At 38.2% G+C, this 27,692-nt stretch overlaps 1 protein-coding gene across 5 annotated transcripts in view; it reads left to right on the top strand.

Moving 5' to 3' along the window:
* ZHX3 (zinc fingers and homeoboxes 3) overlaps nucleotides 1–27,692 on the top strand; it is a 160,253-nt gene that overhangs the window by 108,532 nt on the left and 24,029 nt on the right. For 2 of the 5 annotated variants that reach the window (XM_069063581.1, XM_069063580.1), the window contains one exon: nucleotides 19,459–19,485. The exons of the other annotated variants lie outside the window; for them this stretch is intronic. The gene's annotated coding sequence lies outside the window, so the exon portion shown is untranslated. The remainder of the gene's footprint in view (nucleotides 1–19,458; nucleotides 19,486–27,692) is intronic. 5 annotated transcript variants of the gene reach the window in all.

Raw genomic sequence — 27,692 nt, 5'->3', positions numbered from 1 at the left:
TGCCTTCTGTTTTTTCTTTTGTTTGAATTTGTTTAATGGTATCTTGATTTCTCATAAAGTCACTAGCTTCCATTTGCTCCAGTCTAATACTGAATGATTCTCTGCAGTGAGCTTTTGAGATTCTTTTCCCATCTGGCATTTAAGGCATTTTTCTCCTCATTGCCTTTTTGAGCCTCTTTTGCCATTTGAGTTAGTTTATTTTTTAAGGTATTATTTTCTTCAGTCAGGTTTTTGACTCTCATTTCATGATTTTCTTGCATTGTTCTCATTTCTTTTCCTAATTTTTCCTCCACGTCTCTTATTTGTTTTTCAAAATCCTTCTTAGGCTCCTCAATGGCCTATAAACAGTTCATATTTTTCTTGGAAGCTTTTGGTGCAGGAGTTCTGACTTCCTTTTCTTCCTCCTGTTCCATGCTTTGATCCTTTTTGTCCCCAAAAAAGGAATCTAAGGTTTGACTGCTGTGCTTGCTTTGCTTCCTTTGCTTGCTCCTGTTGCCACTCAATTACTTGACTTTTGAGCTTTTTGCCACAGTAGAACTCTGCTTCCAGAGAGAAGAGCTTTGTCCCAAATTGCTGGGGTTTTCACAGCTGCCAGAACTATTAGTTGAGTGCCCTCTCTGAATCCTCCACAGGCTCTGGCACCTGGTCATGCACCCCAGGACCTCCACCCTAGCAATCCAGATCCAAGCAGGTTAAAGCAAGAGTGATTACCCCTCAGACTGGTCACTTGACCCTCCTACAATCTGCAGACCAGGAGCTCTGAAGCAGCTATGGGGCTGCAGCTGCCATGCCTCAGCCGCTTCTCCCTCCAGGTGTCAGGGCATGGACTGCTCTTCTGGACCCTCTGTTCCCAAAGTCCACTGATCTCTCACTTTGTCTTTGGCATTTATGGGTTGATAGATCTGGAAACTGCCACAGCTGCTGGTGATCCACTCTCCCGAAGTCCGCTCCAGAGTTGGGGCCACCCTGAGGCTAAAACCGTGGGCTCACATGAGGCTGGGCTCTGTGTGTTGCAATGGACCCTGCCTGGGCTGCCTTCAGTGGAAGGTTTGTTTCCCACTGTCACTTTGTGGGTTCTGTAGCTCTAAAATTTGTTTAGAGTCATTTTTTATAGGTATTTGAGGTGGTTATCGGGGAAGCATAGGGAATTTTCTTGCTTCTATGCTGCCATCTTGCTTCCACTCTCCCCACCCCCCTCCCCAGCTCTAGTCTTTTTTATTAGGAATGGTTAAAAGTCCTTGATTTCATTAAATTAACATTTTTTCCCTCTGAAGGTTTTTGCTCAGTTTGACTGGATAGGAGATTCTTGGTTTGTAATCCTAGCTCTTTTGCCTTCCAGAATATCATAGTCCAAACCCACCAAACCTTTCATGTAGAAACTAAATTCTGTGTAATCCTGACCGAGCTCCACAATATTCAAATTGTTTCTTTCTGGCTGCTTGCAGTATTTTCTCCTTGTCCTAGGAGTTCTGGAATTTGGCCATAATATTCCTGGGAGTTTTCATTTTGAGATTTCTTTCAGGAGGTGATCCGTAAATTCAGTTTCTATTTTACCTTCAGGTTGTAGGCAATTTTCCTTGATAATGTCTTGAAAAATAACATCTGGGCCCTTTTTTTGGTCGTGGCTTTCAAATAATCCAATAATTCTTAAATTATCTCTCCTGGATCTATTTTTGCTTTTTTTATTTTGGGGGGGGGGCAGGGGGGAAGGTAGGGCAATTGGGGTTAAGTGACTTGCCTAGTGTCACACAGCTAATTTTTGTGTTAAATATCTGAGGCTGGATTTGAACTCGGGTCCTCCTGGTTTCAGGTCCAGTGTTCTTTTCACTATACCACCTAGCCACCCCACCTGGATCTATTTTCCATCCAGGTCAGTTGTTTGTCCAGTGAGATATTTCACATTTTCTTCTATTTCTTTCATTCTTTTAATTTTGTTTTATTATTTCTTGATGTCTTATGGATTTGTTAGCTTCCACTTACTCAATTCTAATTTTTAAGAAGTTATTTTCTTTAGTGAGTTTTTGTACCTCCTTTTCCATTTGGCCAATCTTACTTTTTAAGCAGTTCTTTTCTTCTGAGAATTTTTGTATATCTTTTTCCATTTTTTGTGCTTCCTTTACCACCATGATTCTCTTCCATCACTTTCCCTCATTTTGTTTCTACTTCTCTTTGATTTTAAAAATCCTTTTTTTTTTTTAAGCTTTTCTAGGAGTTCTTTTTTTGGTCCTGAGACCAATTCACATTTTTCTTGGAGGTTTCGCATGTAGCCCTTTTGACATTATTGTCCTTTTCAGAATTTTTGTTTTGGTATTCCCTGTCACCATAGTAACTTACTATGGTCAGGTTACTTTTTTGTGTTTTTTTTCTCATTTTTCCAACCTATTTTGTGACTTTTAATTTTTATATTAAAGTTGTGCTTTATTCCTTGAAGGGAAGGGACACAGTGCCAAGTTTCTTACACTTAGAGGCATGGGGCCTTGCCACTAACCTGTGCCACAGGGTGTGAGGCCTTATCACTGGCCTCCTGCACTGGGGCTGAGGGAGCCTCACCACTGACCTGAGTGGGGCTCAGGGCCTTGCAGATGACTTGCTAGGATGCTGCCTGCATTGGACTGAACTCTCTTTTTGTCTGAGCAAGACAGACCTTTCCTGCCAACCTTCTTAGTTGTCTTGGGCTGGAAAATTGTTTCACCCCATAGTTTTGTTAGTTCTGCCACTCTATAATTCATTTTGAGGTATTATTTTATAGTTGTTTGGAAATGAATTTAGGAAAATTCTGGTGAGTTTCTGCCTTACTCTGCCCTCTTGTCTCTGCCCTACCCTTTTATTTATTTATTTTTTCAGATGTTACTTCTTTTTTCCTTTTAGACTTAAAAACATAATAGAGAAAAGAAAAAGAAGCATTCTAAACTTAAATACAAAATAAGGGGGGAAAGCATGTCATTTGTATAGTAGAAAATAAGAGAGGATTCAAAACATATAGCAATAAATTTTCATTTCAAGAAATCCTGTATAATAAATACTGCATGTTGTGCTGAGAGCTGTCCATCTTTTCTTTGCTGCCTTGTAAGTTTCCTTTTATTCTCTGCTGTGTACTTTTTATTTTATCCTTTTTCCTCCTTCCTCCCCGCCATTCCCCACAGAATTCTATAGTTAAGCATGGATATATTTATATAGTGACATAGATATATACATATACACATATATACATGGACATATACTTTCCCTATCAAATTCTACTCCTGATTTTTGCTTTTATGTTTGTGCATATCTTTTAATTCCTGTCCCTCCTGACTCTTCTATATTACCCACAACCTTGCCCTCCTATTACTTAACCTAACCCCCCAAGGATCCCTCCCTTAACCTACCATTCCCATTAATCAAAACACCCTTTTATATCTCTTTTTAACCTGTTTCTTCACCCTCGCCTCTAGAGATCCCTCCATCTATATCCTCTTAGCATTTCATTTCTTTCTGAATTTGGAAGACTTTTATACCCTTCTACATGTATAAAAATTGATATCTATATGTATTGTTCCCTCTTGAACTAACAGCCGTCCTCCCCCATCTAATTCCTCTCTGTCGGTTCTTTTTCTTGTACCTCATTTGTATAAGATTTCTTTTAGCTGTTCCTAAATGGTTTTACTTTTTAAAATCACATATTCAGATCTGCCCTGATCTTTCTTACAAGCTGCCTAATTACTAATAACAATCATAGATACATGCTTTACATTTTAATACATAAAAGGTAAATAGTCTGTCCTTATTGATTCCCTTGTAATTAGTCTTTGGTATGTACCTTACATTTCTCTTGGCTCTTGTATGTCAAATCTTCTATTAAGTTCAGGTTCTTGTTTTTTGATTTGTTTGTTTGTTCAACTAAGTCCTGAAAGTCTGATGGTTCATTAAATGTCCGTTTTTTCCATTCAGGATTATGCTTAGTTTTGCTGGGTATGATATTTTCAGCCAGAACCCCACTTCTTTTGCTCTTCAATATATACTGTTCCAAAACCTTCACTCTGTTAGTATCAACCCTGCTAGGTCTTGTGTGGTTCTAATTGTGGCATTTGTTTTTCTTGGATTGTTCTTTTTTTTGTTTTTCCTCAGCCTCTCTTATTTGATTTTTAAAGGCTTTTTTTTAAGTTCTTCTATGAATTCTTTTTGATCAGGTGACCATTTAGCATTACTCTTTGTGGTAGAAGAGGGTTTCTTTGCTCCAGTGTCCTTCTCTGAAGACAAACCCTGATTTTCTCTGTTCCCATAGTAATTCTCTGTGGCTGAATTCTTTCTCCTTTGCCTGTTCATTTTTTTTTTTGGGGGGGGGGGATAGCATATTCGTTTTTGTAATCACCTCTAGCCCTGGGTTATGGGGGATGGTGCCTCTGGCCTCCTTCAGTTCTTTTCTATGACCTGAAACTGAAACTAAGACCTCCAGCCTCCTGTAAGTGCCCACAGCTAGTGATCTCCCTGCCCCAGGGCTTCTGTACTCACTGAGTATGTGCTGATTCCTTCTTTCCCCCAGGTTTCATCTCACAGCACAGCTGGGTCTGTCATTTCTTGTCAGCAGAGGTTCCCCTGCTCAGATACCCAACTTCCCTCACTGGCTCAGGGATAAAAGTTCCTATGTCTGGGACTGAGGCAGCTTCTCCACCCAGCTAAATGCAGAGCTTGCAGCTTGTTGTTTAAATGAACCTAGCCTAGAGGTGTTTACTCTTCACAGGGACCAAACCTCATCCTGGGATTTTTCTTCAGATCTTCTCTGACTATCCCAGGAGGATCACTGTTCTGCCCTTACTCTTATTTATTTTTACCTACTCTGTGTTCTCCCTGAGGCAATAATTTATGTCTTTTGTGAGGAGAAATCTTGAGAGCTTGGAATTTTCTGACCTACTTCACCATCTTTCCAGAATCTTGTCTCCTCTTTTATTTTTTTTAATGAAATGTTTCAAAACATTATAAAATTTAAAAATTTCAACTAATATTTAGGATGTTTTTACAAAGATCTCCTCATTATCTCTAGCTTAAACCTCTCTCCCAAACTGTAATTGTTGATCTCTGACTGCCTCTTATACTTATGTGAATATGAATTGGGTATGGACCAGATTGTCATTTCCTATATAAAAAAGACCCATAAGCACACACTGATCGAAAGACTTCAGATAACAAACTACAATAATAACTACTGTTATATTCTCCTAGGAGGTCAAGACTTCAAACCGTAAAAATATGAAACATTTAGTGTAACTGTCAAATAGACATTTCACATTTTCTCTTGGCTTTGCATGCAGAAAATTTCTAGTCTGTATCCCTTGGTAACCAAGGGCAAGACCTAAGACTATCCCTCTGTTAGTGGTCATCCTTGCCAATACACAAACTCCCCCTACCACTAGTCAGTCAGCTGGCAACCAGTGGATCTTGATTCTTCAACCTTTCAAACTTATAAGGCTACCTTGAAAAGTAGACATGTTTATCTCAAGATTGCCATTTTGTTGCAGTATTTGCAGAGGAGAAGAGTTAGACAGATGAGGGAAATAATCCAATAATCCTTTGGAAAAGGATGTATTGCAATAAGGCAAGTATCTTCTAGAATAAAGGACAGTGTTGAATTTAATTGGTTCACTGTAAAGCCAAGATTAGAAGAGAGGAAAGTGAAGTCAGGGCAAAGCGTCATGACCTGAAAAAGTACTGGGGGATGGAGGGATCAGAGGCAGCAATGTTGGCAAAGGATAAGTTTAGGAAGGAAATGTGAAGGAGAGATGAAATGATAAGAGGAGGCTTGTGGTCAGATAGAGGAATGTCAAAGAATCAAGAAAATATCAAGAAATGATCAAGAAAGTGGAATACTTATGGGCGATGATAAAGGTCTAGGGAATGACTAGCTACACCCCTTCCCTAAAGTCATTTAATGTCACTGTTGTCTGTCTAAGTATCACTTTTATCATTTTACTTTCTACCTCAAAAGTTTGTGGCTTCCTATAATTTATGGAATAAATCTAATCCTTGGCTTTACATTTCTAGTCCTTTTATGGTCTGCCCCTACCCCCAAGCCTTTATTTATAAATTAATCTTGCCTAATGTAACCCTGTACCCTACCCTCATGTGACTCACAACACTCCCTAGCATGGCCCACAACACTCACAAGTGTAGCCCAATCCCGATTAAAAGATAATTAATAAATATTTAATAAAATAGAATACAATAGAACATTGATGATATTGCATGTTCAATATATGACCTGCAGGGATCCTTATGCATAGTTTAGCAGTCTCTGATTCTGAATTTGACACCACTGGTTCAGACTATTGAAATAGTCTCCTAATGGGTCTTCCTGCCGTAAGTCTTTCCTACCTCTAATCCATCCTCCACATAGCTGCCAAACCAATGTTGCTAAGGTTTGGGTCTATATATGTCACTCCCGTGTTCAACTTCAGTAGTTCCCTATTACTTTTGGAATCAAATACAAATTCCTCTATTTGGCATTTAAAACCCTTCACAATCTGGCTCCAGCCTACCCTCCCAGGCTTATTATCTATGACTTCCCTTCATACACTCCATGGCCCAACCAAAACGACCAACTTTCTAACTTTCACATAACATTCCATCTCCTGTCTCTGTGTATAGTATATCCCCCATGCCTAGATAGCATTCTCTCAATGCCCATCAATTGGAGAATGACTAAAACAGGTTATATTTTAATGTGATGAAATACTGTTGTGCTATAAGAAATAATGAAGGGAATAGTTTCCAAAAAACCTGAGAAGACTTGTATGAACTGATGCAAAGTTAAGTGAGCAGAACCAAGAGAACAATTTACACAATAATAGCAATATTCTAACAATAATCAACTTTGAAAATCTTAGTAACTCTGATCAGCACAATGACTAGCCACAGTTCCAAAGGACTAATAATTAAATAAATATTTTATCTACCTCCTGATAGAGAACTGATGGGGTCAGTACACAATGAAGCATAGTTTCTTCTATTTCTTTTTCTCTTTTTTTTCTTAGATGTCTATGCATATTTTTAATGGATTTTATTTATCTTGCCTTCTCTATGGGTGGAGTGGGAGAGGAAGGAGGGAGATAATTTGGAACTGAAAGTAAAACAAAACTGAATTAGACATTAAAAAAAACCTCTTCCTCACTTGTGCCTTTTAGAAATCCTAGTTTCTTTTAGAGCTTTAACTCAACTGCCACCTCTTACAAAAGGCTTTTCCAGTGCCTTCCCCCAAAAATTACCATGGATTTGTTTTATGCATATTTTACATATACTTATATATGTATGCGCTTTCTCCCTCCCTAATAGAATGGAAACTCCTTGAAAAGAGGCATTGTTTCATTTTTGTCTTTGTGTCCCCAGTGCCTTGAATATAGTAGGTGCTTAATAATTTATTGCTAGTCAGTTTGTCTAGTCAGTTGTCTCTGTTCTGGGTCATTTAAACCCAGTTGGTTTAAAGTAGGATCGTAAGATCCATCCTAACTTAGAAATCTTCTGATTTAGTTTGTTTGTTTTGCAAATGAAAAAACTTATCTGAAGAGTCAGTAAGCTTTAAATAAGTGCTTCCTATGTGCTGGGCACTGTGCTAAGACTGGGAATGCAAATACAAACAAAAAGATAGATTTACATTCTATTAGGATTGCAATACATTAAAGAGAGTTAAAAAATAAAATGGAGGAGGGTAGGTAGTCATTGCATATGCATGATGTAGTCTAGAGTTCCACTTGGTGAGGTAAAATGATTTTCTCAAAGCCATTCAATAAGTGGCAGAGCTGGTCTGTTTTTGGACTTTAAACCCAGTGTTCTTTCTACTATGTCATACCGTATGCATTATTTCTGGTATGAAAGGTCTTTGGAGAATGTTCCATAGCATCCCTTATCTATTTAACATTTAATAGCTTTTATTAAGTATTTCCTTAAATATATTTTATTCCCTAACACTGTGACTTAAGCCTGTTCTCTGTGTTCACTCTTTGATGAGAATATCTTTAGTGGACAGGGAAAACATCCATATCATAATTATAATTGAAGTTTATTAAAGTCATCTGTGTGCTTTGTCTAGGCAGAATCATCTAAATTCTCCTAACCAGGCATTGTAAATCTTTTTTTTTTGACGCTTTAATCATCTTGGTGGCTCTCCTCAGAAAGTACATCAAAGACTCTTATTTCAGTCTTTTGTTTTAGTTTGATCTATTCTGCCACCTAATGAAGAAGGAATGCAATTTTTTTAAGTAAACAGTCTCTGCATCCTGTCCAGACATTGCTAAGCTGGATTCAATCAGTAAACTTTTTCTTACCATGGACCCCAATCATAATAGTTTGATTATAGTAAATTTTGTACAAATAATACAAATGTTGACTAGAAATGCAGTTGTATTTAAATCACAGAAATATTAGTGTACTAAATGATGTTTATGAGAAAATTGATGCTTGTTGGCTTAATTTTCATCTTGTTTGCTTAGAAATTTTTAACAAGTCTTCTGAATTTAAGTGATGTTACTACATTAGGAAGAGGCATCCATCATTAGGGGTTAATCAGATATTTATGTCCACTTTGCTTTTGCTGTAAGGATTCAGTGGTATTTGAAGAAAAAGCAAAGCAAACTTAATTTGTTATCCAGAATTATATCAGTGATAAGAAGTACAAAATATTCAGTCACAAGCAGACGGTAAAGATAAAAACCAAAGTTTATGCCCTCTAGGAGTTTATATTCTAGGGAATATATGTACATATATAAATATGCTGTATACAAAATAAATGCCAATTAATTTTGAGGGGAGGCACTAGCAACTGGGGAGATCAGTAAGGCTTTGAATGGGAGGTGGTATTTGTTCTGAATTTTGAAGGAAATTCTATTAGGAGGAAGACGTGAAGAGAGAAGGTACTCTAGTCCTGGAGTATAGCCTGTGCAGAGGCACAGAGAGGGGAGATGGAATGTCATATGTGAGGAACACCAAGAAGGACAGTTTAGCCAGGCCATAGGGTACATGATGAGCAGCACTAGAAAGTAAGCCTAGAATAATAGACTGGAACCAGATTGTAAAGGACTTTAAATGCCATCAGAGAAGTTTATATTTCATTATAAAATAATATGGAGCCACTAAAATTTATTTGAGCAGGGGAATGACATGATTAGATTTGTGATTTAAGAATATAACTTTTGAGAGCTAAGAACATCACTCCATTTGGAGAATGGATTGAAGTGGAGAGAGACCAGTTAAGAAGCTAATGCAATAATAGTCTAGGCATTAGGTAATTAGGACCTGAACTAGGGGTGGTAGCCATGTAAGTAGAGAAAAGAGGACTGAGGTGAGAGATCTAGAAATAGGGTTAATATGACTACGCATTTAATTAGATATGTGGGGTGAGAATGAGAGTCAAGGATCAGGTTGTGAACCTGAATAACTGGGAAAATGATGATTCAGCAGATAGAAGAAAGTTTGGAAGAGAGGTGAGCTTGGGAGAAAAAGATAATGAGCTGTTTTGATATATATTGAGTTTGAAATGCCTATGGGACATCCCTTTAGAAATGTCTAATAGGGGGGCGGCTAGGTAACGCAGTGAATAGAGCACCAGCCCTGGAGTCAGGAGGACCTGGGTTCGGATCTGGCCTCAGACACTTAACACAAAAACTAGCTGTGTGACCTTGGGCAAATCACTTAACCCCAATTGCCCTCCAAAAAGCAAAAAAAAACAAGCAAACTGTTAAACAGGAGACAAGGGTGGAGCCAAGATAGCAGAGTAAAAGCAGGAATTTGCTGAGCTTCTACTCCAACCAGCTCCAATACCTGTAAAATATGACTCTAAACAAATTTTAGAGCTACAGCATCTACAAAGTGACAGAGAGAAACAAATCTCCTGCTGAAGGCAGCCTGGCAGGCTGACAGGAGGTTCTATCACAGTGGACTGGGGGCTGAGCAGTCCCACAAGAGCCACATGGGCCCAAGGCCAGGGCAGCTACACAACCAGCAGCACAAACTGGCTGGAGCAGACTTCAGGAGAGTGAATCTCTGGCAGCTGTGGTGGTTTCAGACTTCTCAAACCATAAACACGAAAGAGAAAGTAAAAGGTCAGTAGGGAACTCTGTTGGAACTGGGTGACTGAAGAGCATGGTCCAGCCCCTGCCCCCAGAGTGAGAGGTGGCAGTGGCACAATGGCTGCAGCTGCTGCCCCATGGCTGCCTCCCGAGCTCCTGGTCTGCAGATCCTAGGGGGACCAAGTGACCATTCAGATGGTAATCACTCTTGCTTTGACCTGCTTGGATCTGGGTCACAGTCTTAGGAAGTGGTCCTGGGGTGAGAAATGCCAGTGTGCCAGAGCTTGTGGAGGCTGTAGAGAGGGCACCCTCCTCATAGCTCTACCAACTGTGAAAACCCTAGCAATGTGGGACACAGCTCTCTCCACACTGGAAGCAGAGTTCTACCATGGTAAAGAGCTTCAGACCATAGAATCCTTTTTTGGGAACAAAAAGGATCAAAGCATGGAATGGGAGGAAGACAGTGAAGTCAGAACTCCGGCACCAAAAGCTTCCGAGAAAAATGTGAATTGGTTACAGGCCATGGTGGAACTCAAGAAGGATTTTGAAAATCAAGTAAGAGTGGGGCAGCTAGGTGGTGCAGAGAATGGAGCACTGGCCCTGGAGTCAGGAGGATCTGAGTTCAAATCTGGCCTCAGACACATAACATAAAAACTAGCTGTGTGACCTTGGGCAAGTCACTAACCCCAATTGCCCTATCCTTCCCCCTCCAAAAAAAGGGAAAAAAAGAAGAAAATTAAGAGAAGCAGAGGAAAAATTGGGAAGAGAAATGAGAATGATGCAAGAAAATCATGAAAATCAAGTCAACAAGCCTGCTAAAAGAAACCCCAAAAAATGCTGAAGAAAATAACACCTTAAAAAATAGACTAACTCAAACAGCAAAAGAGGCCCAAAAAGCCAATGAAGAGAATGCCTTAAGAAGTCGAACTGGCCAGATGGAAAAGGAATTTCAAAAACTCACTGAAGAGAATAATTCCTTCAAAATTAGATTGGAGCAAATCAAAGCTAATGACTTTATGAGAAATCAAGATACTATAAAACAGATCCAAACAAATGAAAAAATAGAAGTCAATGTGAAATATCTCATTGGAAAAGCCACTGACCTTGAAAATAGATCCAGGAGAGATAATTTAAAAATTATTGGACTACCTGAAAGCCATGATCAAAAAAAAGAACCTAGAAATCATCCTTCAAGAAGTTCTCAAGAAAAATTGCCCTAAGATTCTAGAACCAAAAGGCAGAATAGAAATTGAAAGAATCCATCAGTCACCTCTTGAAAGAGATCCCAAAAGGAAAACTTCTTAGGAATATTATAGCCAAATTCCAGAGTTCCCAGGTCAAGGAGAAAATATTATAAGCTGTCAGGAAGAAACAATTTGAGTATTGTGGAAATACAATCAAGATAACACAAGATCTAGCAGCTTCTACATTAAGGTTCAAAGGGCTTGGAAGATGATATTCTAGAGATCAAAGGAACTAGCATTAAAACCAAGACTCACCTACCCAGCAAAACTGAGTATAATTCTTCAGAGGACAATATGGTCATTTAATGAAATAGAGGACTTTCAAGTATTCTTGATCACAAAACTAGAGCTGAAAAGAAAATTTGACTTTCAAATACAAGAAGCAAGAGAAGCATGAAAAGGTAAACAGGAAAAAGAAGTCATAAGGAACTTACTAAAGTTGAACTATTTACATTCCTACATGGAAAAATGATAATTGTAACTCATGAGACTTTTCTCAGTATGAGGATAGTAGAAGGGAATATATATGTGTGTGTGTGTGTGTGTGTGTGTGTGTATGTATGTATAGGAGGATGTGTGTATAAATTCATATGTGAATGTATGTATATATGTGTACATGTATACATAGACAGAGGGTACAGGATCAGTTGAATAGGAAGAGATGATACCAAAAAAATAAAATCAAGAGGTGAGAGGAATGTAATGGGAGAGAGAATGAGAAATTATCTCATATAAGAGAAGCAATAGAAAACTGTTACAATGGAGGGGAAGAGCAGGAAGGTGAAAGGGAATGGGTCAACCTTACTCTCATTGAATTTGGCTTAAGGAGGTAATAACATACACTCATTTGGGTATTTTACCCTACAGGAAAGTAGGGGGGAAGGGAATAAGCAGGGGAATGATAGAAGGGAGGGAGGATTCATGGGGGCAGCGGTATATATACAATATACACCTTACTACAATATACTATACAAGGGTGTAATGGGAATGTAAATTTTTAAGATCTTCCCTGCCCCTAGGCTAAAGTGCACCTGGAGCCTGGGGTGGGAGGCTTGTTTTTCAGTAGATACTTTTTGATTGGGCAGTGGGTCCAGAAGGTTGTTACATTCTCTGAGCCAGGAGAAGGCCTATAAGCCCTGATGTGTAGCTTTGTTTTGGAGGCTCACTTTGAGAAGTGTGATTTGATCAGATGAGACTCTGGGAAGCCATTGTTGAGAGCCCCCCAGCTTTGAAAAACCCAGATGTTGTTGAAAAACCCAGATGTTGATTTGGTATGGTTGGACAGTTTGGAAAACTGCTTGATCTGTTTCTCTGTCTTGATAATTCTGTCTGTATATTCTAAAGTTCGGGGGCTGACCTTTTTCCCCTGAACTAGGTAAATGATACATATTTGACTGATTAAAGTAAGCTTGTTAACCCATTTTGAGTTGCTTTCCTTTAACAAAGCAGATCCAAGAACCTGTGTTGGCAGCCACCCTGAGGACGCTTGGGGTGCTTGCTTCTACAAAAGGGGAGATAATAGTTGCCTGAGGTTGCCTGAGCTGGAATGTTTATAGATACTTTTGTGAAGGATTCATAGGTGTAGCTTGTTATTGTTCCAAGCTGAGAGAAACAATTCATGAGTTGTTGCTGGGCAGAGTTAAAGCTCTGAAGCTTGGGGAGGTGGGAGGGAGGAATAGTGTGATTTTTACAAACTGGTTTTACAAATTGAGTTTACAAACATAGATCCCAAGCACCCCATCAAGATGAGAGGTAACCCTTAACAAAATAGCTCAAGGAGACATAATTTGTGTACAGATCATGGGAAGTGATATTACTATCATTCTCTACTTTTATCACATCATATCTGAGGTATTGCATTCAGTTTGGGGTGTCACATTTTAAGAAAAACATTGAAAGGATAGAGGTCATTTAAATGAGGGTAAAAAGAATGAATGACAGTTCTGAAAACCGTCCTATACCAAGGTCAAAGGAATTAGACATTAAAAAAATTAGAAGGGGAGGCACAGTGAATAGAGCACAGGCCCTGGAGTCAGGAGGACCTGAGTTCAAATGTGACCTTAGACACTTAACACAAAACTTAGCTGTGTGACCTTGGGCAAGTCACTTAACCCCAATCACCTACCTTCCCCTCTCCAAAAAAACCCAAAAAACAAACCAAAAAAAGAATAATTTTTTTTTAAAATTTGCATTGTTTATTTTCATGTCAACTTCATTTCCAAATAGATACCTTCCTTCTTTCCTGCCCAGAGAGTCATCCTTTATTTAAAAAAGAAGTAAAGAAGAGCTAAGCACTAACCAACACATGAACCAATTCTGACATGTTATGCAATGTTCCAGCAAATCACTACTACATTCATTTACCACAATTTGTTTAGCCATTCCCCAATTAACAAATATACCACTTAGTTTCCAGTTCTTTGATACTATAAAATGTGCTGATATAAATATTTTGATGTACATGTGACTCCTCTATCATATCCTGGCAGTGAGATCTTTTGGTGAAGGATGCAGACATTTTAGTCACTTTCTTAGCATAGAAATTGGGGATTTTTAACCTGAAGAATGGAAGACAAACAGGCAGGATCACTCCCTTCAGATATATTAAAAAAATGTTAGTCAGAAGAGGGAATAGACTTATCCTTTGTTTTTCCAGATATAAAACCAACGGATAGGAAGTTAAAAAGAGTTAAGATTTGAAGTGGGCAGACAAAAAAGATTAGCAACTAGAGCTGTCTGAAAAAATAAAATGCAGGTTCACAGTCTCCTGCAGGTATACAATCTCCTCTTCACTTCCTGGTCCCATGCATATTGTCATCTGTTTTGTTGTCTTTTCTTCTGTAGGGCCCCAGGGATTAGCCCAATTTCTCCTCTTTATTTATGTCATCTGCTTTCATCTGGGTTTCTCTCCAGTGTCCTCGATGGTACAGGATGCATAGTTTTACAATCTCTTCTTTTCCTCTTCTGTCTCTAAGAAAGTACAAAAACCTGTCTGTCGTTTTCTAAGACGTGTTGCTGATAATTACAAGGAAAGAAATGGGTTAAGCATAACAAACATCAGAGACATTACCACAATAGAAATCCTCACAAAGAGCAGATTATGAATTTTTCCTACCTTACATGAAGGAGGAGAGCAAAGTAATTTTTGGAAAAATTTTCCTGGATTTTGTGACTGAATTTGGGATTACAAGATTACAGAACTTTTTAAATACATAGGATACAGTAAAGGAAAAGGTGCCAAGAAAAATAATGCTGTCATTTTTCCAAATGAGTGATAATGGATTAGCTCTAAAAAGAGAGACTAACAATATTTTACTTCAAAGTATAAGTTATAGTGATCAACTTTAAAATCCCTCTCTTTTGATTAAAAAATATTTTATTGTTTTTCAGCTATTTTCAGTCATGTCTGACTCTTTCTGAGTCCATTTGGGGTTTTCTTGGCAAAGGTACTGGAGTGGTTTGCCATTTCTTTCTCCAACTCATTATGTAAATGAGGAAACTGAAACACTTTGCTCACAGTCAGACAGCTAGTATCTGAGGCCACATTTGAACTCAGGAAGAGTCTTCCAGACTCCAGGCCTGGCACTCTATCCCTTGTGCCACCTAGCTCCTGATTGAAAGATATAGGACCTCTATTTGTCATCTCATACAAGTAGTCCCCAGATTTATACATATCTACCCCATCCTCATGTATCCTTTGCATATAGATGGTCTATATGAAAATTGCTAGCCCAATTAGGTAGCCAAAGGACACTTTTCTCTCTGGGAGGTTGCATGGTTTAATGGAAAGATCTGAAGTGTTAGGGTCAAAAGACCTGTGTTTAACTACTCACCAACATTTAACACTTAATCATCTTGTAGTTCCAGGCAAATCATTTAACTTCCCTGAACCTCAGTTTTTCTTATTTTTAAAACTAGAGTAATTATAGCTAAAACATTACAAGTTTGTTTTTAGGAAGATGCTTTGTAAACCTTAAAACATTAGAGAAATTATTACTATCATTTCCTCCTAATTGCTATCACTTGGGACTTTTATCCCCCCATCTCTTCCTTTTTACCCCCCCCCCCCCACTGCAAGACATCTTTTCTCCTAACCTCCATAAACCTGATGATTCCTGCTTATTCTCACAGTGACCCTGTTCAGTGCTGCACCTTTTCTCCAAACTTTGTGTGCCTAAAGGTAGCACCTATGTTCTCTTTTCCCTAGGTGGTATAGTGGAATTGGAGTCAGGAAGACTTGAGTTCAGATCTTTGCTCAGACACACTAGCTTTGTGACCCTGGACAAATCACTTCACCTCTCTCAGCCTCAGTTTCCTCATCAGTAAAAAGGGAGTAATAATAGCATCCACCTCATACGGTTGTTGTGGGGGTCAAATGACATATGTAAAGTGTTTTTGTAAACCTTAAATGGCTATATAAATATCAGCAGTTATTATTATTGTTGTTGTTATTATCTCTCTCTTTAGGATCTAAGTGACAGAAAAGAGAGCATACAAGGGAAATTTTTATAATCCTCCCATCTATTTAATGTAGTTGCTAAAAGTTATAATTCTGAAAAAGATCCATAGAAAACTCTTAAGCTTTTTGAAAGGATTCGATGAGATCCATTTATATCTTGGAACAAATTTCCAGTTGTCTTTATAGAACTAACATCTTCTTGCTTCATGCATGACCAAAAATGGAACAGGTTGCCTTGAGATATAGTAAGCTCCTTGTCATAAACATATTCAAATAATTCTTTAAGTATCTTCATGTACATATAGAGGAATTAATCCAAAAGGATACAAATCTGTTATTTTAGTGTGAAATCTAAAGAAAGACTTTCTTTGTTAACCATTTTATATGAAGATGACCCACCATCAACAGGACACGTGCTTTGAGGTACTGTTTTTATCATTTCAGTTACGGGTATAAGGCAGAGCTCTCTATCCATACTCGCAGTTGGTCCAGTTTGTAAATTTTGGAATTATTAGAATCATGATGGAAAGCATTTTGTCTAACGGAATGGAAAGGATAAAGGAATTTTTTGTCTTAGTTTTCATGTTCAATTTAATCATCTAAGGACCTAACCCTTTAAAATAAACCATTTAAAATAAAATTAAAGCAAATGGAATTTTAAAATCAAAACCACATGCAGAACAGGGAATTTTTATATCCTTTTTCTTTGATTTTTAGTTTTAAGCTTAATGAAGTAACTTGTTTTTTGGTCTTAGAAAACTCTGATGGCAAGTTTTTCTTAAAGAAATAAATTTGCCCTAATGAATATTGATGCAAAAAAATCTAAATAAAATATTAGCAAAGAGATTGCAGCAATTTATCACCAAGATAATATATTATCACCAGGTAAGATTTCTACTGGGAATGCAGGGCTGGTTCAATATTAGGAACACTATCACCATAATTAACCATATCAACAACAAAACTAACAGAAACCATATGATTATCTCAACATATGCAGAAAAAACTTTTGAGAAAATACAGCACCTATTCCTATTAAAAACACTAGAGAGAGGAATAAATGGAATTTTCCTTAAAATGATAAGTAGCATCTATCTAAAACCATCAGCAAACATTATATGTAATGGGGATGCACTAGAAGCTTTCTCAGTAAGATCAGCAGTGAAACAAGGATGCCCATTATCACCACTCTTATTCAGTATTGTACTAGAAATGTTAATTTTATCAATTAGAGAAGAATTCAAAGGAATTAGAATAGTCAATGAGGAAACAAAGCTATCACTTTTTGCAGATGATATGATAATATACTTAGAGAATCAACAATAGAATTAACACCATTAGCAAAGTTGCAGGATATAAAATAAACTGACATAATAGTGTGATAGAAACTAGGCATAGACCAATGTCTCACACCACACACCAAAATAAGGTCAAAATGAATACGTGGCTTAGACATAAAGGGTGATACCATAAACAAATTAGGAGAATAAGGAATATTTTACTTCTCAGATCTTTGGAGAAAGGGAGAATTTTTTATCAAACAAGAGATAGAGAACATTATGACATGCAAAATGGATAATTTTTATTACATTAAAATAAAAAGGTTTTGTACAAACAAAGCCAATGCAGCCAGGATTGGGAGGAAACCAGAAAGCTAGGAAACAATTTTTACATTCAGTGTTTCTGATAAAGGTCTCATTTCTAAAATATATAAAGAACTGAGTCAGATTTATAAGACTAAGAGTCATCCCCCAATTGGTAAATAGTCAAAGGACATGAACAGGCAGTTTTCAGATGAAGAAATTAAAGCTATCTATAAACATATAAAAATACTCTAAATCAATGTTAATTTGAAAAATGCAAATTAAAACAATCAGAAGGTACCACCTTATACCTATCAGATAGACTAATATGACAGAAAAGGAAAATGATAAATGTTAGAGAAGATGTGGGAAAATTGGAACATTGTTGGTAGAGTTGTGAACTGATCTGACCATTCTGGAAAGCAATTTGGAATTTTTCTCAAAGGGCTATAAAACCTTTGATCCAGTAATACCACTACTAGGTCTGTATCCCAGAGAGGTCAAAGAAAAGGGAAAAAGACCCACATGTACAAAAATATTTATAGCAACTCTTTTTGTGGTGGCAAATAATTAGAAATTGAGGGGATGCCCATCAATTGGGAAATGGCTGAACAAGTTGTAGTATATAAATATAATGGAATTTTATTGTGCTATAAGAAATGATGAGCAGGCAGATTTTAGAAAAACCTGGAAAGACTTACATGAACTGATGCTGAGTGAAGTGAGCATAACTGGGAGAACATTGTACATAGTAACAGCAACATTGTGCAATGATCATCAACTGTAATAGATTTGGCTCTTCTCAGGAATACAGTGATCTAAGACAATCCAGAAGATTCATGAGGGAAAATGCTGTCCACATCCAGAGAAAGAACTATGGAGTCTAAATGCAGATCAAAGCAGACTATTTTGTTTGTTTTTTCTTTCTAGTGGTTTTTCCCTTTTTTTCCTGATTCTTATTTCACAACATGATTGATGTGGAAATATGTTTAAAATGATTGTACATGTATAAACTATATCAGATTGCTTGCCATCTTGGGGAGAAAGGGAGAAAAAATTTGGAACTCAAAATCATATAAAGTGAATGTTGAAAACTATCATTATATGTAATTGGAAAAAATAAAATACTCTTAAGTGGGGGAAAAAAGAAATAAATTTAGCTTTGGACATAATTTCCAATGTGATTTATAGTATGAATCCTGATTTAGTCTACTGTATGAGTCTTAATGTACATATACGTATGTCTGCCATGTCGTCTTCTCTTTCTCTAGCTCTAATTTCTCCTTTGTTTTTGAACCAGTACTTGACAAGGGTATAAATCTTTTCACTGGAAATCTCAGCATTGTATGGTCTGACTTCAGTATTAGCACTCTAGCTCCTTAATTCACTGAAACATTTAAAAGCTCAGAAAAATCTCAACAGTACATTCTTTAAAACCTACTTTTGTTGTTTTGCATAAAAGTACTTCCACTGAACTAACCAAGTTCAAGGGAAATTTAGTATCTTGATCTCTCTTGTCCTTAAAGATGTTACGCCAAGTCTGCCAAACCTAACTGAATTTAACAGTGTCATACCATTTTATTAGAAAAGAAGATTAAGTCCAAAATCAGCAGGGAGCTATATTTTTCCATGGAATTTTAAAATACAGATGATCATTGGAACTTGACTTGGAAAATTAAGAATTAATATTCAACTTTAAGTAGCTCCTCTAAATTAATAACATTTGGCTAAAATAAGTGTTTTTATCAGAGTTTTTGACAGATGCAAAACTGGAGAGGAAGATATGGAATGCTGGCTACCACTGGTCAGATGAATAGCAATTACCAAATGAACAAAGCTGTTGAGACTTACAATGCTATCCTTAGTGCAGACATAGGGGTGGCCTTCATCTCCCAGATAATTACTTTGTTTGATTTACACCTAAGATTTTATTCATGTGGGGAAACTGTACCAATAGAGTTCAGCCAAAGTTGTACAATTTATCGTCTTAAATAATTGTTTGTATGCTCTGGGGGCTAAATGATTTGTCCAGAGTCACATAATCCTTATCTGTTAGAAGCAGCACTTGAGCCTAAGTCTTCCTGACTCGTAGGCCAACTTTATCCACTACACCATGCTGTTCTCCTTTTGTCTTACAGGCATGAAATTATCCAACAGTTGGCAAGGTAAGAAGTAGAAGATATATTCAGGCTAAAAATTGAGGCTATGGATTTAGAGAGAGAATTGGAAACTGAAATTACTTAAAGGTACTTTCCTTGCCTTCTCTAGAAATAGACCTCTAAAGTCCCCGATACAGTTTCCTCTTTGGTCTTTTTGTCATAAATTTGTCCATACTTGATTGATCTCAGGGCATTTAATTCTTGACAACAGTGTTCTTCTGTTATAGACAGAAATACATCATGCATTGCCTCTCCTTATATCATAGGATCATGGTACCCCTATCAAATTACTAGGGAAAAATAAAATGAAAGTACTTTTAGCAATGGTCTATAACTTGGTAGCTAAGTCCTGGGGAGTTACCCAAGGCATATAGAGGAGCTAAGTATCTTACCCAGGGTCATATAGCTTGTAAGGGTCAACTAAGGGATTTGAATATAGGCCTTCCTGCTTCTCAAGTGTAATATACTCTCTGCTTCAGAACACTGCCTCTCTGTGATCACTCTGTAAGAAAAGTATTTTAAAATGATAACTGGTAGATGAATTGTTCTATCATGGTTGCACTATAACAGTGTCCAGTTGATTACGGAAACTTCCCAGGAAGACAAAGGATTGTGTCATGCTCAGGAAAAGGCACTGTACCCCTTACACTATATATCAGTCAGTGTTAGCTGAAGGAATCAAAGCAGTGTTTTTGTCATTGTTGTTTTTACTTTTGTTATATTAATTTAAGCTTAATTCTTGACCAATGCTTTTAAATGAAGTTTTTATCTATTTTTTTAAACCCTATAGCAGTTAGCATGATAAAATTAGAAAATTTTGCACCCATATTAGGGTTTTACACAGACATACACACACTTTTTAATCTAATGAATTTAGCACATTCAGCTTCAACAAATTATAAACTATAGTTGAGATTAGACATTTTCTTGCCAGTTTTAAATTGTACTTCTATTTATTTGGGGGTTCTGTCAGATATCCTACTTAGAGGTTAGCAGCAGGTCTGCTTTTTTAGCTTCCTGACTTCTTTATCCATACTAAGTTAACTTTCAGGTTTGAAAAATGTTACCCTACTTCCAGGTATTTCCTAAAGAGGCAAGCAATAGCAAGGACAAAATTAAAGAGATGTATCAAAACTCCAGGAATATTAATGGAATTCAAGTGAGAAATAGCTTTGGGACTCCTCATTGCCAGGTAGTTCTCAGTCATCATTTTTAAAATGACATTTATATAGTAGTTCTCAGGAATATATGACAAAAACATATATTAGTGTGGCTTTAAGGTTGATATGGCATTTTTAAATATATATTATCTCATTTGAGCCTCACAAAGACCCTTTGTGGATTATACCTTTCCTATGTATTGTGATAGTAATGGCAATTAAAGATTCCCCTGTATTGGCTTGGTTTTCAAATTGATTGTATTAAAACCCAGAGTTTGTTAATCCCACCTGTGGGATGGGCTTGTTGATGTGAAAAGAAAGTCCTGAAGTGGGAGGAGCTGGTGACGTAGATTTGGAGAGACACTGGAGAGAGGCAGAAGTTCTTTTTGGAAGCAGCACCTCGTGGAGAGAGAGAGACTAAGAGAATTGCTGGTGGCCGCTTTGAATTGCCCTGGACTTTTGAGACCTGCCCCCTGAGCTGCCAAGGACTGAGGAGACATGGCTGTTTTGCTGGTACTTTGTCTGTCTGTTTTGATGTTATTTTGCCAGATTTGTCCACTGGTGAAAGACTGTCCTTTTGTTGAAGAAGTCCTGGAACCTGGCTGTTCGCTAAGAAGCCCTGAGACTGTCCTGCAGACAGAGAGTGAATACTGTCCACTGGTGAGGGACAGTGCTGTTGTTGCAGGGGTCTGGAGACTGTCCTGCAGACAGAGTGAATACTGTCCACTGGTGAAGGACAGTGCTGTTGTTGCAGGGGTCTGGGAGCCTTTCTGTTGGTTCAGAAGCCCTGAAGAAGGATTTTCTTGTTGTATGTTTACAGAAATCCTGGGAGAGGGCTTTGCTAATGTGTTCAGGGGTTCTAGGACTGTTCTACAGACAGAGGATGAATTCATGAAGGGACTGGCAATGTATCTTATGGCCTTGCTAAGCCTTGTCTCCCCAGGAACTAAGATTGCTGAGAACTTGCCTCGTGTCAAGATGAAGAAAAGACCTCCATTTGGGTATTAAGTGCTGTGTTTAAACTTGATGTAACTCTGGGGTAGATTCAATTGTGATCCAGGGGTGGGGAACTTTTGACCTTATGTTTGGAAACTAATCTCCATTTGAGAAGAGGGGCTTTGTGGTGGACTTAATTAAGGTATAGCCTAGGGGTGGAGAAGTATTTAGGATGTCATGTTTTGATCTTCTCTGTTCTGGGTTTGTTACTGAATAAAATAGAGAGCACCTATGCTGGTATTTTGAACCTGGGAAGTTGCCTTTCCTTGGTATTACATTACATGTATAAAGAAACAAACTCAGAGAAGTTGAATGACTTACACATAGTCACACAGCTAGTGTTAGGAAGTGAATCCATGCCTTTCTTATTCCTATATTCAAAACTTAATTATGCTATGCAAGTAAATTCAGGATGTAAATGAGCTTTGTATTGTTGGATTAACTCTTCAGTATCAACAGAAGCTTCTCTGAAAGTAAAGAGACTCTATTACTGGTATTTTCCAATAGAAGGCAATTCACTTTATGGAATTGAGGCAGAAATTCAACAAATATAACCAGAAAACATGAAACTTTTAAAGATTCTCTTTAAAAGATAATGTGGGGAGGCAGAGTCAAGATGGCGAAGTAGAAACAGGACTTATGTGCGGCTCCTGCTTCCATCTCCAATTCATGTAAAAAAATGACTCTGAACAAACTTTGGAGCTACAGAACCACAAAATGACAGAGAGAAGCTAACTTCCCTCTGAAGACAGTCCAGCAGGCCAGCAGGAAGGGGCCAGCGCAGTGCTCTGGGAGCCCAGCCCAGTGTGAGCCGGAGGTTTTAGCCTCAGGGCAGCCACAATCAGCCACCGGCTGGAGGGACTTGAGGTCACCAGCAGCTGTGGCAATTTCCAGAATTATCAACCCATAGATGCTAAGGACAAAGTGAGAGGTCAGTGCAGTGTGGACTTTGGGAATTGGGAGTTGAAGAGTGCAGTCTGGCTTTACTCCCTGGAGGAAGACTGAGGCACCACTCCACCACGTGGCTGCTTCAGAGCTCCTGGCCTACAGATTGTAAGGAAGACCAAGTGACCATTCTGAGGGGTAATCATTCTTGCTTCAATCTGCTTGGACCTGGATCACTGTCAAGGGTAGAGCTCCTGGGGTGCATGACCAGGTGCCAGAGTGTGTGGATGCTTCAGAGAGGGTACCCAACTAATAGCTCTGGTAGCTGCAAAAATCCCAGCTATTGGGACAAAGCTCCCCTCTCTGGTAGCAGAGTTCCTTAGAATCTGCTATCCTATAAGGTGTGTTTCATATTGTTATCTCCATGAGGTGACCTCTCAGCTTCCCCTCTTCAAGGAAATCCCACTTGGAAACTTCATCAGAATTTTTCATGTGTTTTATGTCTGCTTTCTCTTCTTGTTTCTTCCTTCCCTTCTTTTCCTGAAGCATTTCATCTAAAGTTTTCACTTTCTAAAATCCTTTTCATCACCCATTTAAGACACACATGCACACACATACACACATTCACGCTCACACTGTACCTACCACCCCCAACACCACAGTTGCTGCTCAGCCAGAGACTGAGGATAAGCAGCACTGAGTGCAGAAGAGGTGTGGCAAAAAGCTCAAAAGTCAAGTAATTGAGTGGCAACATGAGCAAGCAAAGGAAGCAAAGCAAGCAGAGCAATATGACATTAGACTCCTATTTTGGGGACAAAAAGTATCAAACCATGGCATAGGGAGAAGACAGCAAAGTTAGAACTCCTGCACCAAAAGCTTCCAAGAAAAATATGATATTGTTACAGGCCATAGAGGAGCTTAAGAAAGATTTTGAAAACCAAATAAGAGAAGTGGAGGAAAAATTGGGAAGAGAACAATGCAAGAAAATTATGAAATGAGAGTCAAAGTCAACAGCCTGACTGAAGAAAATAACACCTTAAAAAATAGACTAACTCAAATGGCAAAAGAGGCTCACAAAGGCAATGAGGAGAAGAGTGCCTTAAAAAGCTGAATTTGCCAGATGGAAAAAGAATCTCAAAAGCTCACTGAAGGGAATAATTCCTTCAGAATTAGATTGGAGCAAATGGAAGCTAGTGACTTTATGAGAAATCAAGATACTATTAAACAGATCCAAACAAATGAAAAAAGAGAAGGCAATGTGAACTATCTCATTGGAAAAACCACTGACCTTGAAAATAGATCCAGGAGAGATAATTTAAAAATTATTGGACTACCTGAAAGCCATGATCAATAAAAGAACCTAGAAATCATCCTTCAAGAAATTCTCAAGGAAAATTGCCCTGGTTTTAGAACCAGAGGGCAAAATAGAGGTTGAAAGAATGTACCTATCACCTCCTGAAAAAGAAAACTGCTAAAAAATGTTATAGCCAGGTTCTGGAGTTTCCAGATCAAGGAGAAAATATTACAAGCAGCCAAAAAGAAACAATTTGAATATTGTGGTAACACAATCAGGATAACACAGGATCTGGCAGCTTCTACACTGAGGGCATTGAAGGGCTTGGAATATAATATTCCAGAGGTCAAAGGAGCTGGGATTAAAACCAAGAATCACCTACCTAGCAAAACTGAGTATTATGTTTCAGGGGAAAATATGGACGTTCAGTAGAATAGAGAACTTTCAAGCATTCTTGATGAAAAAACCAGAGTTGAATAGAAAATTTGACATTTCGATACAAGAGGCAAGAGAAGCATGAGAAGGTAAACAGGGAAAAGAAATCATAAGGAATTTATCAAAGTTGAATTATTTATATCCCTACATGGAAAAACAATAATTGTAACTGATGAAACTTTTCTCAGTATGAGAATGGTTGAAGGGAATAAAAATTTATGTGTGTGGGTGTATATATGTGTGTGTGTGTGTGTATACATACCCATATTTGTCTATATAGGAGGGTATATGGGCATATTAATTCATATGTGAGTGTGTGTATATGTGTGTACAGGTATATAGAGAGAGAGGGCACAGGACCAATTGAATACAAAGGGATGATACTTAAAAGGTGAGATTAAGAGGTGAGAGAATAATATAATGAGAGGAGATGAGGAGAGACAGAATGGGGTAAATTATCTCATATAGAAGAGGCAAGGGAAAACTGTTACAATGGAGGGGAAGAACAGGAAGGCAAAAGGGAATGAGTCAGCCTTTTTCTCATTGAATTTGGCTTAGGGAGGGAATGACATACATACTTACATAGGGTATCTCATCGTATAGGACAGTAGGGGGGAAGGGGATGAGAGGGGGGATGATGGAAGGGAAGGCAGGCTGGGGGAGAGGGAAGTTAGAAGCACACACTTTTGAAAAGGGACAGGATCAAAGTAGAGAATAGAACAGGTGGGGGGTGGGATAGGATGGAGGGTAGTCAGTCTTTCACAATATATCCACTATGGAAATGTTTTGCATAGCTGTACATGTACAACCTATATTTCCAGTAAGCGTGGGTGATGAGGGAGGAAGGGAAGGAATCTGGAATTCAAAGTTTTAAAATCAAATGTTTAAAGATATATATTTATTATTATTATTTTACATGTAACTGGGAAATAAGATATACAGGCACTGGGGCATAGACATCCACTGTGCCCTACTGAAAAGTTGGAGGGGGAATGGGGGAAGATATGAGAGAGAGCAGATTGGGGGAAGGGATATTCAGTGGTATCACTGTTTTGAGGTGGTGGGTAAGGGAAAAATGGGGGAGGAAATTGTAACTCAAAATCTTGTGGAAATGAATGATGTAAAGTAAAAAAAAGATAGTGTGGGGGTGGCTAAGTGGCACAGTGAATAGAGCAGTGGCCCTGGAGTCAGGAGGACCTGAGTTCAAATCCAGCCTCAGACTCTAGCTGTTTGACCTTGAGCAAGTCACTTAACCCCAATTGCCCTGCCCTCCCTCCTCCAAAAAGGAAAAATAAAAAATAAAAGATAATGTGTACAGGTTGAGTTTCTTTTGTCGATTTTGTGAAATTGAAACTCCCTACGTTATCATCCTGGCACCCTGCTGTAACCAAACTCTCTAGGTAGGTCAGAAGCTCTCTGTCTCAGTGATGTGCTCAGAAGCAGCAAGTTGCTTGGATCTTAACAGTGTGGCAGATGTCAGTCCCAAGTGCTGTCCTCCTACATCTTGCCATAATTCATGCTTGACTTTGCAGTGGCTTTAAATTGCCTCTGTCTTCTTATTCTTCCTATAAAAGAATTACCTTGTAACTTTGGTCTTTTGACTCCATGTCTCCAATAAATTTCCCTGAATTTGTTTTACTTGGTTATACATGTTTGTGATAGGTTTTAGGGGTCTTTCTGGTTGCTTTTTTTTGTTTGTTTTGGCGTTTTGTTTTGGTTTTTTTTTTTTGCTTTTTTGGTGGGGGAGTTGAGGGAGGGAGAAGGGAAGAAGGAAGGGAGAGAAATTGAATTAATTTTTTAAATAATTAAATTTCCCTGGAGTCTATTTCCAATTTTGTAGTAGAAATCTGGAGGAAGAGAATTCAGTGTATGAAATTTGCATTTGCCAACTTTCCTTCAGTGCATTAATTGCATATATCACAGAATTTTTTTGTGTGTCTTTTAACAGCATCTTCTCATACCAGTAATCAATAGCTAAGTAATGTCCATCTAGGACAGAAATTAGTGATTATTTCTCAAGTCAATCTGTCAGTATCCTCCCCTCTGCTAATTTATTCCTCCTCTCTCTCTCTGCGCTAGGTAATACAATGGATAGAGCACTGAGCCTGGAGTCAGGAAGACCTGAGTTCAAATCAAGCCTCAGATTCTTCCTAGCTATGTGACCCTGGGCAAGTCACTTAACCTTTGCTGCCTCAGTTTCTTCAACTGTAATATGGAGATAATAATAGCACCTACCTCACAGGGTTGTTGTAAGAATCAAATGAGATAATACTTGACAAAGCACTTAGCACAGTCCCTGGCACATAGTAGGCACTTACTAATAAATGGTTGTTCCCTCTCTCTCACTACAATTCCATCTGGTCTCATATCTCTAACTATTTATTTGATACAAATAACTTCCAAATACTTATCTCAAGTCCTGACCTTTCATTTGAGATCCTGCCATCTCTAATTTTCTCTCCTGGGTATTGGTACCAAGCTATGCTGCTGGCACCTCAAAATCACCATTTTTAAAATGGGACTTATCTTTACCCATAAAATTCACTTCTCCTCACTTTCCTTTTCTAATTTCCATTGATGATATCACCTGGCATCCAGGTTCAAATCTTCATTCATCTTTGACTTCTCCCCTATAATTCATATCTATTCAGTAATAAAATCATTTTGATTCTACTTTCACACTTTCATTGATCACGTCTTTACTCTCTCTCCCTAATCTCTTACTCCATAATCTCTTGTTTCAGTGGCCTTCTTACTAGTCTTCATGTCTCCAATCTCCTTTCCTTTATACACAGTCTCTCCTATATATATGGTTGCTTTTCCTAATGTACACCTCTGCATATGTCATTCCTGTCCTCAAAAAGGCTGCAACACTTAACAGAATAAAAGCTTTTTAAAATTATTCTCAATATGTGGAACTTTAAGGAGCCTTCTTCTAGCCAATAATGACTGAAGGGTTGGTGCTCTGTAATGACAAGGAATTTTCTGCTTGGCTTTGGAACCAGAAGGACCAATGACAGAACTGGAACTGAATTTACAAACAGAGGGATCTATACTCTTCCTCAGCCCTTTTTGCACTTTCCTCTTCCCTGGCATCTCTCAAATTAGTAGAATTACTGACAGCTACTAAATAAGGGAGAAGCAGTGGTCTCTCCCTCATACTGTGGCTGTGTATCCATGAAAGCATGTCTTCTCTGTTCCTGTTGTGTTTCTTTTTTTCCTGAACTTAAGTAAAAATATCCTGAGATGAGAGAACCATTGCAATCAATGAGAGTGGGAGATCCATTAAAGGCACTTGAGGTCCCACCAACAACTGGGATCCTGGAGCTGTTGACAGTAGCAGCTGAGTCTGGTGAGGACTTAGCATAGCTATGAAGGTGACCTGCTTGACCTAGCTGTAAGGGTTATGGGATTTAAAGATCTCCCATGCCCCATGGACGTGC

This window comes from Petaurus breviceps, unplaced genomic scaffold (genome assembly GCF_028583685.1).
Source record: "Petaurus breviceps papuanus isolate PSGF00001 unplaced genomic scaffold, PetGlider_PUasm1.0 90591, whole genome shotgun sequence".
Lineage (NCBI taxonomy): Eukaryota > Metazoa > Chordata > Mammalia > Diprotodontia > Petauridae > Petaurus > Petaurus breviceps.
The sequence above is the reverse complement of the archived record's forward strand: the minus strand, read 5'-3'. Positions and strand labels throughout refer to the sequence as shown.